Source organism: Podarcis muralis, chromosome 7 (genome assembly GCF_964188315.1).
Source record: "Podarcis muralis chromosome 7, rPodMur119.hap1.1, whole genome shotgun sequence".
Taxonomy (NCBI): Eukaryota; Metazoa; Chordata; class Lepidosauria; order Squamata; family Lacertidae; genus Podarcis; species Podarcis muralis.
In genome coordinates, this window is record NC_135661.1 from 22498262 (window position 1) to 22510922 (window position 12661).

A 12661-nucleotide genomic window follows, 5' to 3' on the forward strand; every position below is an offset into this window, starting at 1 on the left:
AAGCCACAGGTATGTGGTCCACTAGCAGCGAGAATACGCCACAGTTGGTGCTTGTTTGAGCTCAACAGGGAGAGTATGGCACAACAGAAAAGGTGGTGCATCCATGATTTAGAGCAAGAATCACATTGGGAGGGGCATTCTGTCCTCTTGGGTGTGTTTGAGAAAAGGAGGGTGTCTGGCAGCCTTACTCCGGCTGCATTTACATGTAATAATAAGCTAAGAACTCTGGCGAATAATGGCTCTTTCGAGAAGGTCAGCATTTTGCAAGGGCATACCGGGAAATCCAGGTTTCTGCAATTAAAGTGGATTAAAATGCACTGTTACCCTAGTGCCACAAACTCACTTTAGAAAAAGAAACAAACTTTTTGCAGTTAGGAAAGAGTTGGGGGGAGGGGAAATGCCTTGAAAATTGCAAGATGAGCGAGGGATGAATGGGAAGATGTATAAACACATTGCAAGCAAATGAGGATGAACGCTCTTTGTCACATAACTGCCGTGTAGGGAAGTCAGAGAATTCCGGCGGGAATGGGTGACAGAAGCAGAAACGGTTGATGCTCGCTGATTCATCCCGTGTCGGAATGGAAATCAATAGCGTGTCTCCTCCCCCCTGCCCATTTAAATTGTGTTTGCATTGAAATGACTTGTGTGGAAATACAGTGGTACCTCGGGTTACATACACTTCAGGTTACAGACTCCGCTAACCCAGAAATAGTACCTCAGGTTAAGAACTTTGCTTCAGAATGAGAACAGAAATTGTGCTCCGGCAGCATGGCAGCAGCAGGAGGCCCCATTAGCTAAAGTGGTGCTTCAGGTTTAGAACAGTTTCAGCTTAAGAATGGACCCCCAGAACGAATTGAGTACTTAACCCGAGGTACCACTGTAATTATGTCACTATCTTATACAGCAGAGAGATGTACAGTGTCATATTTAGTGAAAACTGAACTGCAGAACAGAAACAGAGCTGACTGTGACAAAGACAGGTCAGAATGGACATTGCTGCCTTCTGATAGCCCTGCCACCCTGCAAGCAAATCAGAATGAATATTCCACAAAAACTGAACATAGCATGACCACCTGTGTGCAAGCAAATCTGGACAAATGTTCAGTCAACAGGTTGTCTGGAAGAACCCACTGCGCATGCAGCCCCAAAACTCGCACTTGGCTCCCCCTTTCACACAAGCAGGTTGACCCAAGGAGAAAAGGCACAGCTCAGAGCTACTTCCAAGATTGTTGTTTGCTTCTCCTTAACAAGCCAGGATTCAAGAAAAAACTTTGGGGTGAAGCAGGGCTGGCCCTTCCACGAGGTCAAGCAAGGCAATTTCCCTCAAGCAGCCAGGGCTGAGGAGCAGAAAATTGGTGCCCCCTCTGGCCTGTGGTTCTTTGTCTCGCTGCCAGACCAGCCAACTCTTTCTGCCCACTGTGGGGCCCTTTAGAGGGTCTGTTCTGTGGCCTTGCTCGGAGAAAAGGGGTCGTCCCTCAGAGCAAGGTGGCCCATGAAGAGTGCCTGTACCACAGCCGATTTGCCAATGCAGCTAGAAAATCCTTTTTAAAAAATCATCTTAAAAGTTACTGTTCTGTCTGTTCTGACGAAGTCACAGCAGTGCAGGTCACTCTCCTGGGCCACCGCACCCAGAAAATGCCTTCCTCTGAAGAAGGAAATCCTTTCTCAGAGCAAGAGCACCATGTTAGCATGGCAAAATAAGGTGGGCATGAGTGTGGCGGGTGGTTGAGTGGTGGCAGATGGCAGTGAAACCACCTGCCTCAGGTTGGTCCAATGACATGTACCGACGCTGGGTTCAAAACTGGCTAGCAATTCTGGTTTGTTAGGGAGAGATAAGCCATGAATCTGGGTTCAGACATACAGTAATGCCAAGCTGTCGCCTTCTGGGGATTGCTGACCCACTCACATGCAAAGGGGGAAGCATATGTGTGTGAATTTATTAATCCAAGGTGCCTAGCTTCTAGGAATGTGGACACTGAAACCATTGTTCTATACAAGTCCAGTTTTACCTATCTTGACCAGCAGGAGGGGCTCTTCAAAGGTCTCTTGCACCTACAGTCAAAGCTCGGTTGTCGAACATAATCCATTCTGGAAGCCGTTCGACAGCCAAGGCGTGGCTTCCGATTGGCTGCAGGAAGTTCCGGCACTCAAGCAGAAGCCACGTCAGATGTCCGGCTTCCAAAAAACACCTGAAAACCAGAAAACTTACTTCCAGGTTTTCAGCGTTCAGGAGCCAAAATGTTCCAAAACAGAGGCGTTTTGGATCCGAGGTTTGACTGTATTTGACCACACAAACTGCAGACACTGGGGACTGAACCTGCAACCGTCTGAGTGCAGAGGAAATGCTTTTTCAGTGAGCAGTCATCCTTCCCCTGCTTCCCGAATACCTATATTATGAAATTATAATAATTTAAAACCTTCTGCCTCTTAATAGGAGCATTGCTTTAGCTGATTCTACTTGAAGGGAAGTCAAAATTAGCTGCAGCTTTCTGCTAGTTACATTCTGTGGCACAGCGGGGTTTGCATCTATGAAATTTTATTTTTGTACTTGTTTTATTTATAGCTCCCTGCTTCTGCCCCAGCAGGGCACACAAGATGGCTAATCTGTGTAATAGCACCCTGTGGAAAGGAAGGAGGGGAGGCAAGTTAGCTGCAGAACATCTGCTTTGTATGCGGAAGGCCTCAGGTTCAGACCCCAGCATCTCCAGATAGGGCTGGGAATGCCCCTGCCTGAAGCCCTGGAGAGCTGCTGCCAGTCAGTGTAGACAATGCTAACCTATATAGACTAAGGGTCTGACTCAATGGAAGGCAGCTACCTATGTTCCTATAGGGGAATGGGCTGTGATTCAGAGGTACAGCACATGCTTTGTATGGCAAAAGTCCCAGGTTTGATCCCTGGCATCTCCAGGTATGGGGCAGGGGACCCACCTCAACCCCTCACTGCTAGCTGGTGTAGGTTATGCAGAGCTAAAAGGACCAAGGATCTGACTTCACCTATTTATTTATTTATTTATTTATTTATTTATTTATTAATAAATAAATAAATAAAACAAATATTTGTATTTGAAGGTGGTGACCAAGAAACAAGAGGACTCCCACCTATTATACTCCATCTCACGGCTGAGTCTATAAATATAAAAACTCATGAAAACCACAAAATCAGCCAAATGAGCAGCATATGTATGTATGTAAAGGTAAAGGTAAAGGGACCCCTGACCATTAGGTCCAGTCGAGACCGACTCTGGGGTTGCGGCGCTCATCTCGCTATATTAGCCGAGGGAGCCGGCGTACAGCTTCTGGGTCATGTGGCCAGCATGACTAAGCCGCTTCTGCCGAACCAGAGCAGCGCATGGAAACGCCATTTACCTTCCTGCCGGAGCGGTACCTATTTATCTACTTGCACTTTGACATGCTTTCGAACTTAAATAAATAAACTACTACTACTACTACACAGTGAATAAGATGCAGCTGATAATCCAACAAGCATTATTGTCTGAGCACACAGCTTTGTTTTTAACAAATCCTAAAATATAATCAGTGGCATCACTTGTCAGATGGGTGGCGATGCCATAAAAGAGGAGCCACCACAGAGAAGGCCCTGCTCACCACTGAGAGGCTTTCACAACCAAGGTAGGAAAAGGCCTCTGAAGCTTGCACAGCGGCAGTTAGGAGGGGGGACTCTTGCGAGCATCTTTGCTCCAGGTGGTACAAGGCAGAAGTTGGTATAAGGCAGCTTTCTTTGTTCCTATAAATTGTTAGGGGTGAAAACCACAGTCTTCCTTGGGATTGCAATGATGTGCTTCAGAGCACACCTGGCAGCCTTCCCCTACAACCTGCTGCCTTCCAGACATTTTTGGACTATAACTCCCATCAACCGCAGCTGATCCCAGGAAAGCAGGAGGGACCTAGGGACCAAGGGCTAAATGCAGCTCCCCAGGCCTCTCTTTGGCCCTCAAGGCTCTTCCCAGGTCACCGCAAGCCATGACCCCTATTCACTTTCACCTGACTGGGATGTGCCCTTGAGCTGCCTCTTGCTAAACCTAGATGACGAGGCGGGCTGCGTGTGTTAGCCTGCATGTTGAGATCTATCTGATTATTGCACAGCAGGAACTTGGCCTGATATTTAAAGCAGTTGTGGGGAACTTTTGGTTTTTCCAGATGTTGCTGAACAAGTCCTATTATCCCTAGTCCTTGCCCATGCTTGCTGGGGCTGACGGCAGCTGTAGCTCAGCAACATCTGGAGGGCCAAAGGTAAGAGGTATAAAGGTAAGTCACATCCATTGCTCTACCCACATTTGCCACTGGCCACACCCATAACCAGCCACGTGGCCCCCAGAAAGTTGCTTATGTGGCCCTTGGGCTGAAAATGATTCCCCAGCCCAGTCAAAAAGGTTGCTTCCCAAATAAAGGTATCGCTCAGCTCTGTGTGTCTTTACAGCTTGTAATTCTGTGTTTATGGGGTAGTTTTTTGTTTTGTTTTTACAGTGTTGAAGGGTTCCCCCCCCCCCCTTTAGCTCCCCTTGATAAAGAGATGACTCTCAAAATGTGTCAAGAACATATCATTTGGGCAACTGTTCCGCATACGGATTGCTGGTACCTCACATATAGCTTCTTAACCTTCCTCGCAACTCCCCCAAACCAGGATAAATTACGCAAAATACAGTTAAGTTGTGTAAAATAAGACAGCCTTAGTTTGCACAGTACGTTCCTCAGCATTTACTGCTGTTGTCCTTTGCAAAAACATAGCTGTGTGTAACAGATTCCCAGTCGCTGAATTCCCATTTTTTCGGGTGCAGAATCTGGAACTGTTGGGACCGGGTTTCGATGGGAGCACAGAGACTGCTGCATCCCCTACAGGTGGTAATAGGGAAAGTGAGGCTGTGCCAACGGGAGACACGTTGCTTCCACGGTCTTGGCATCACAAATGGATCATTGGTCTGTCTGCCTGTTGGCACCAACCTCCTTGGCAGGGGGGCAAGGGAGGCAGCGCGCAGACGTCAGAGACACAGCCGCACTTGGAAGCGTGAAATCCAGCTCCCCCGCTGCTGACAGCCAGAACGGATTGGACAACTTTAGCTCATTGCTACGGGGGGCAGGGGAGAAGAACGCACATTGCAGGCGAGCGAGAATCCTGTTCTGATCAACACCCAGCTTGGAATTTCCCCATCTCCTGTGACTTGGCTCTTTCCTTGGCTGCCGTTCCCCAGCCGTGCCTGGAAACTGTGAAGCAAACACAGCTGGCCTTGAACTCCCATCTCCTAGACTGTTGCAAGCCAATGTCAGAACCAAACAAAACACAGCTTTTGGTTTTTCAGCTACTTTACAAACAGAAGAAACTAAAGGTGATGGCGGGGGGGGGGGGCGGATTGGCTAGACAGCTCCAGCTGCCAGCAGGGTGCCTTTAGCAGAGGGCAAGGCACTGATGAGTTCATTGTGAGGTAAAGGTATTTCTGAAGAACAGGATCATTACAGTATAAGAAACAACACAGAGGTTACAAGGTGATTGATCATATGCAGTTGCAGCGGCAAAGCAAGGCAGTCATGCAGTTCTGCAGAAGAGGGGGAAAGACCTCAGGATGTGGTACTGCGTGCAGAAAGTTTCTAGTCTTTGTGGATGCCTGAAAGAGTGTCTGGTGGAATCTCAGAACTAAGCCAGAAAGGTGGCTGATTAAGTGCTTCTTTGTGGCAGCTGCCAACCTAGCAGTTCGAAAGCAAAAGTGCAAGCAGATAAATAGGTTCTGCTCCGGCAGGAAGGTAAACGGCGTTTCCGTGCGCTGCTCTGGTTCGCCAGAAGCGGCTTAGTCATGCTGGCCACAAGACCCGGAAGCTGTGGGCCGGCTCCCTCGGCCAGTAAAGCGAGATAAGTGCCACAACCCCAGAGTCATCCACGACTGGACCTAACGGTCTGGGGTCCCTTTACCTTTACCTGTGGCAGATAAAGCCCTGGGTTCAGTCCCCAGTGGCATATGCAGGGAGGGCTCAGAAAGACTCACTGCTTGAAATCCTAGGGAGATGCTGCCAGTCAGTGTAGACAATACTGAGATACATGGACCAGTGGTCTTGCTCAGTACAGGGCAGCTTCCTATGTTCCTAACATAGGAAGGAGGTCAATAATTCCTAGTAGTTGGCAAGCAACTTTTATATTTTATACAAAAATAAAACAAAACATTATTGAAACGCCGCTCAGAATTATCTTTCTCCATTCCCGTAATTTGAAAGCTCATGATCCCCCAATTATTTTGGTAATGGGAATACAATTTGGGACAGAAGAAAGGGCATTTTCACACAATGCGTAGTTAGCTTATAGTCTTAGATTGCTTTAGAAAGTGGGAATAGATAAATCCATGAATGAGGACAGGTCTACCAATATAAATTAGTTATGATCGCTGAAGAGAACCTCAATTTCCAGAGGCAGTGCACCTCTAAATACTGGCTGCTTGGGGCAGAAACAGCATAAGGGGACTGAGCAGGGTGTGAGTTGCAGTCTGATTCAGTATAAAGCAGCAGCATCACTCCCACCCCCCAGAAAACCATCTTTTAGAAAGGAAGAAAAGGAAGCTCCACAGCAGGCAAGGCATTAAGAGGAGCTCCAATGTTTCATCTTCTGGTGGCTTTTGCTTTTCAAGCTGCAGCCTTCTAAAAGTTCAGTTTGTTTCTTGCTTAGTCCCTTTGAGACCTGTGGTGTACCGTGAGTGCCCCCTAGTGTCTATATGAAAGAACTGAGCTTTATTTAATGCACTACCACAAACTAGCTAAGGGGCCTGTCAATTTGATGGGTGGTATTTGGAGAGACTGGGCTGCACGGGACCAATTCCCTTTAATAGCTGCAAAAGTTTCCAGCAAGGAGAGTGTGAGAACCAGGGTGGAATGACCAAAGAGGATGTTAATGCAGGATAAATGGAAATTACATCTGGGAGGAAGGGAAATTATTATTTTCAGGACATAAGAAGCTCCCTTATTCAGAGTCAGATCATTGGTCCATCTAGCTTGTTATGTATACAGTGGCTCTCCAGGGTTTCAGAAAGGAGTCTCTCTCAGCTCTAACTGGAGATGCCAGGGAGTGAACCTGGGACCTTGTCTGAAGCCCTGGAGAGCTGCTGCCAGCCAGTTTAAACAGAACTGATTTAGATGAGCCAGTGGTATGACTCAGTATAAGGCAGCTTCCTGTGTTCCCAATCAGTTCATTTTTAAGGGCTGTCACGTTCAGTCAAATAGTTAAATTAAGTAGATAAAAACATTTTGGATAGAATGAAATTGTGCCCCCCCCCCATTAAACCAGGCGGCAGATTCTTAATTAGGTTTTTAATAAAAGTTCTTGCAAAAAGTACAGATGGCAAGCACCATATTAAAAGACACATTTCTTCCATGCTCTCTCTCTCTCTCTCTCTCTCTCACACACACACACACACACCACACACAGAATGTGGGTTGAGCAGGGAAAGACCAAAGTGGGGCCTAATTGGGCCCACCCAGCCTCCCCAATTGGCCTGTAAGGCCACTTTGGCAAAGGCATGCCCACGTGCCCTACACATATATGGTGGCAGTTGTAGGGCAAATAAAGACATGGCTTAACTGAAAGGGGAGGTTGCAGGCACTGCAGGTCAGCAGCATCTGCACACAGCCCCATGGACATCACTTTACAAGCGCCAACTGATCAGCTGATCATGCTTAGCACTATGCAAAAAAATAGGTCACCTGTGAGGTCAGGTGACCCGGGCAAGACAAATCTAGTCCATGGGACAAATCATGTTCTGGACCACCAACCAGATCCAGTTCCCCTTCTCTGTTCCAAGAGAACTGTTACTGCAACACGTCTGAGTTCACACAGTTTGTTTCTCTGCACCCCGTTTGAATGACTGGATTTCATCATGTGCAATTTTTAAAAGAGTTATTCATTAATTAGTTAATCAGTTGAGATTAACCAAATCAGTTGAGATTAACTAAAGTGGGTGGCAGCCCAGTTTATTTCTCATTTCTGTCTCACAGCAACAGAAGGCACCATGTAGTGAAACCATGTAGTGAAAATGCTCAATATATGTCTGAAGGGAAATGAGGACGTGTTGTAGCTCAGCATACTGGCAGCTTCCTTTGAGTATTAGAGCTGTTCATAACTCAGTGGCAGAGAATTTGTTTTGTTATGCAGAAGAGCCCAGGTTCAATCCCTGGCATCTTTAGGTGGGGCTGGGAATGCCCACCCCCACCAGCCTGAAACCCTGGAGAGCCACTGCCAGTCAGTGTAGACATAATGCTGAGCTGGACAGGCCTTGGTCAGAGTTGACACAAGGCATTTTTCCTATGTTCCTAACTCTTAAGAGAAGGGGTGAAGCTTAGTGGTAGGGCATATGCCTAGCTTGCAGAGGGCAATGGGTTCAATTCCCAGCATCTCAAGGTAGAGCTGAAAATGAACAACCACAAAATGGCTGCCACAGGGAGCATGGCATAACACAAAATTAAGAGACAACCACCCCAAAAAATATTATGCTTATCATGGGAAGTCACGCTATGCTGTGATGGTCCTGATTATGGAGATCACTCTCTCACACACAAAACACACAGTTGCAATCTAATAATAACAGGAAGCTTTCCTAAGTACCAGGAAAAAATATACAAGGTGGCGACTCCACTCTCATTTTACAGAAATTGCTTAGAAGGTATCTGTACATTTTGCCCCATGCTATTCTTTCTAGGAGGGTTAGTGGCTTCTTTTTATTGTTAAATGAAAGCTCACCGTCTGGGGCACCTGCCCAGGGCACCACTGGGAGCCTTCATGGGTGCCCAGGTGCCTGCCAGGTTGGTGACCCCTGAAAGAAGCTGCCATCAAACCAAAACATAGACAGCAGTGCCATCTAGTGGTGAAAGGCACAAAATTACTCTTCCCAGGATGGTTTCATACTTGTTATCGGATTGTAGATGGCGTTCGCAGTTATTTTTTGCTGTGGATTTTAATATTTGCAGGCTGAATGCTTGTTATATTATGCTCACTGGGTTTCATTAATTTGATAAAATTAAATTAATACGTGGGGCCAAATTCCACGATTCCAATTGCGGCAAACTCTGAGCGTGTGGAGATTTTACCCAACAGATGGCAATATCTTTCTTTAGAACTACGCAGCAATTGCTTGCACAATTTCACACATATAACTCTTATTAAAATCAGCTAATATGGCAATCCTCTCCCCACTGAGCTTGGAGTAATAGGCCTAATTGAACTTGGTAGGATTACTTCTGAGTAGGCATGCAAAGGCGTGCACTGTAAATTAATCTCTGTGTTGCAGGAGGGATAACAAAAGGTGAAAGGAGAATGAGAGGTGAGACCTTGAGAGACTGTGCTATGGAGGAAAAAAATGAGTATTTTCACTCTCTTTCTCCAAAGCACATATGGACTTGTTTTGGTAAACAACATCAAAGTAAAGATCCCAAAGTGTCACTGACACACTCAGATTGTAGACAAAAAAATGTATTATGGCAGAAGTTTTTATGCAGTCTACCCCATCAGTTGCATGAATTTTTGTTCCAAGCTGAATGAATTATCACACACACACACACACACACACACACACACACACACACACACTTTGGTCTTCAACCAGCCAACAGCAAATCCCTTCTCCACCAGGTGAGACCAGCACAAAAGGCTTAAAAACCAATCTGAAGTCTAGAATAGGTAACAGGTGTTTCAAACCAGCCTTCTCTTTCTCTGATTAGCTAGATTGGCTCCCCTGAAATCAGTCGCTCCTACAACTTCATTCTTTGGCTAAAACACTGAAAGATGGGAGGCTAGTTTCATACAGTTAAAGCTCACAAGCTTCCGCCCCCAAATCCTGGGAACTGAAGTCTACCTTCACAGAGCTACAATTCCCAGCACCCTCAACAAATGACAATTCCCAGGATTATTTTCATTTGGGAGGAGGTTAGGATGCGCTTTAGATGTATGGTTTGTGCACAGGCTCACAAAAAAAGTGTGGAAATTTGCACTTTTCCTACATTTTGTGTCAGATCCTACAAATGCTAGAAACTTGTTTTTTTAAAAAAGAAAAAACCCAGAAAGCTGGGACTCAAGATTATAATTCATTCAGGGGAAAGAGAAAGACAACTCCCCCCTCCTGGCACCCATGACTCCCATATAAATATGGACAGAAATGAAAGCCTTATTTTGAGAAATGGAGCTTTTTCTTTTAGAAAATAAAATAAAATCACTGCCGGAGAAGAATTACAACTGAAGGACTTGGCAAATAATTTAAAAAAATAAAATAAAAATGAAAATTGTAGGTGCTTCCCTGTGAGGAGAGGTAACTCAGACCCTAAACCTGGAGGAAGTTGGCAAAAGGGTTGTTGTTTTGGCTCTAGTTATTAAAATACAGCAAAAAAAATTCAAAATAGAGACACACTTCAGATGTTTTCCCACTGCCCTGATACTTGACTCCAGTCCACTCCAACCCCATTACTCTCTCGCATGTACAGTACAAACAGCTGGCTCTTCCAGCAAGGTCAGTAAGGAAAGAGAAACTTACTAAGTGTATGAAATTAGTTTTCATGCCTCGCAGCCATTCTCCTTCCTCGCTCTCCATCTCTGGACAGTGACCGAGAGCGAGGGTAATGCAGCCGCTTGATTGGCAGAGGGGCTGGGTAGGCAGGCCCTGCTGCAAAATGCCGCCACGGGATTGGTCGGAGGAAGGCAAGGCTGAGGCCTGCCCGGTTTCTATACAGGAGACCTTCTTTCTTGAGTGGTTTTTAACAAAAAAAAAAAACCCCTAAAACCTCACGAGGGGAATTTTGTTTGTTAATGTTTCAAACAAGTGAGGGGAAATATGTTTAAAATGAATGCTTAAGGGGGGGGGGGGAATGTATCTAAAATGAGCGTCTGAGGGAGGTAAAATGAACGTTTGCTCCAAATGTCAGGCTCGGCCCTGAGGTAGGGTTGCCATATTTCGAAAAGTAAAAATCTGGACGCAAAAGTTGAAGGGAAAAATAAATTCAAGCTTTTGGCCAAAGTTGTCGAGGTTTTTTCTTAGTTTTGCCCAATGTTGCTCCCAGACATTACAGCAATTTCCGCCCAGAAACTGTTTCTGAAGGCCGAATTACATAATAATAATAATAATAATAATAATAATAATAATAATAATAATAATAATAATAATAATAATAATAATTTATTTATACCCCGCCCATCTGGCTGAGTTTCCCCAGCCACTCTGGGCGGCTTCCAATAATACACTAATATACAATAACCTATTAAACATTAAAAGCTTCCCTAAACAACCATATGACTCTTCCCTCACAAGTCCCTAAACAGAGGCAGCTCAAACATGGGGACAAGAGAACACGTGAGAACCACATTCCACTGACCCGCACACCAGCGCAGTTATTCACGTGTTGTTCAAGGAGGGTATGGTCCATGTGCAACAAGTGTGTGCCCTCTTTTGCACGTGCACACTTTGCACCTGTGCTAGAGGCAGCTTGCCCCTGTGCTTTGCATAGCTTGTGAACAAACCTCCAGTGGTTGACTGGAAGCCTGCGGGCATGCGAGATTCCAGCTGATTTTATTGCAAGTTGTGCGGGTGCAACAGAGGCAGTATGGATATAAAGAGGAATCTCGGGAGGCCTCGCCTGCGCTATAAATTTAATGCAGCATTATACCTCTTTAAACAGGGCTTCCCCAAAAAATAATCCTGGAAACTGGTTTGTTAAGAGTGCTGGGAACTGGAGCTCTGTGAGGGATCTCCAAATACCGCACAGCACCCTTAACAAACTACAGTTCCTAAGGTTATTTAGCAGAAGCCACCATCGTTTAAAGTGGTATAAGATTGCTTCGAATGGGCATGCATTTTTTTTATTGCATCTTTAATATTTTGTTGGAAGCTGCCCAGAGTGGCTAAGGAAACCCAGTCAGAAGGGTGGGAAATAAATAAATAAATACCAATTACTATTACGACTACTCTCATTTATTAAACTTATTAATCACTTTATGTTACAAAAGCACCTCAAAGCCATTTACAAAAATAAATGGCTCCAGAACAGCTTGATTTGGGGGGGGGGGGGCACACGTGGAGGCAGCAGTGATTATGAATAACAGTTGCTTCTAAACTTAAAGCTACGTGCACATCCTCCAACACTGCGGAATGCCTCAGTAGCCCATGTGTAGTAAAAGCCTCTAGGGTGCATTTTTAAACACAGCTTTGTTTAAAGCAAAACTTTATAAATATCCCTCTGACGATACCAGTCTGTGTACAGCATAACATGTATCTCAGTAGGAAGTTACTTTAGTGAATGCTACCACCTGCTGGCCAAATTCAAGAACGTTACGGGCGTCTGGCTGGGCAGGGACATGCAACTGTTATTTGGAACAAAAAATGCTAATCGTGACCATTCGTTCAAGCACCCGTCGCTTAAGAACATAATAAGAGCATGGTCAAGTCAAAGGTCCATCTAGTACAGCATCCTGTTCTCACTGTGGCCGACCAGATGCCTGTGGGACACCCACAAGCATGACCCAAACAAAACAGCTACTCTCCTCACTTGTGATTCCCAGCAACTAATATTCAGAGGCACACTTCCTCTGACAGCGGAGGCAGAACATAGCCATCCTGGCTCTATGAATTTGTCTAAACCTCTTTTAAAGCCACCCTAACTGGTCATATTAAAGGGACGCGGGTGGCGCTGT

General features: G+C 45.6%; 1 long non-coding RNA gene across 1 annotated transcript in view; it reads right to left on the minus strand.

The window, feature by feature from the left end:
- Nucleotides 1-11044, minus strand: part of LOC144328594 (uncharacterized) — an 84790-nt gene extending 73746 nt beyond the window's left edge. Inside the window, exon 1 of the long non-coding RNA XR_013393820.1 lies at nt 10512-11044. This is a non-coding gene — a long non-coding RNA (uncharacterized LOC144328594). The remainder of the gene's footprint in view (nt 1-10511) is intronic.
- Nucleotides 11045-12661: the final 1617 nt, after the last annotated feature.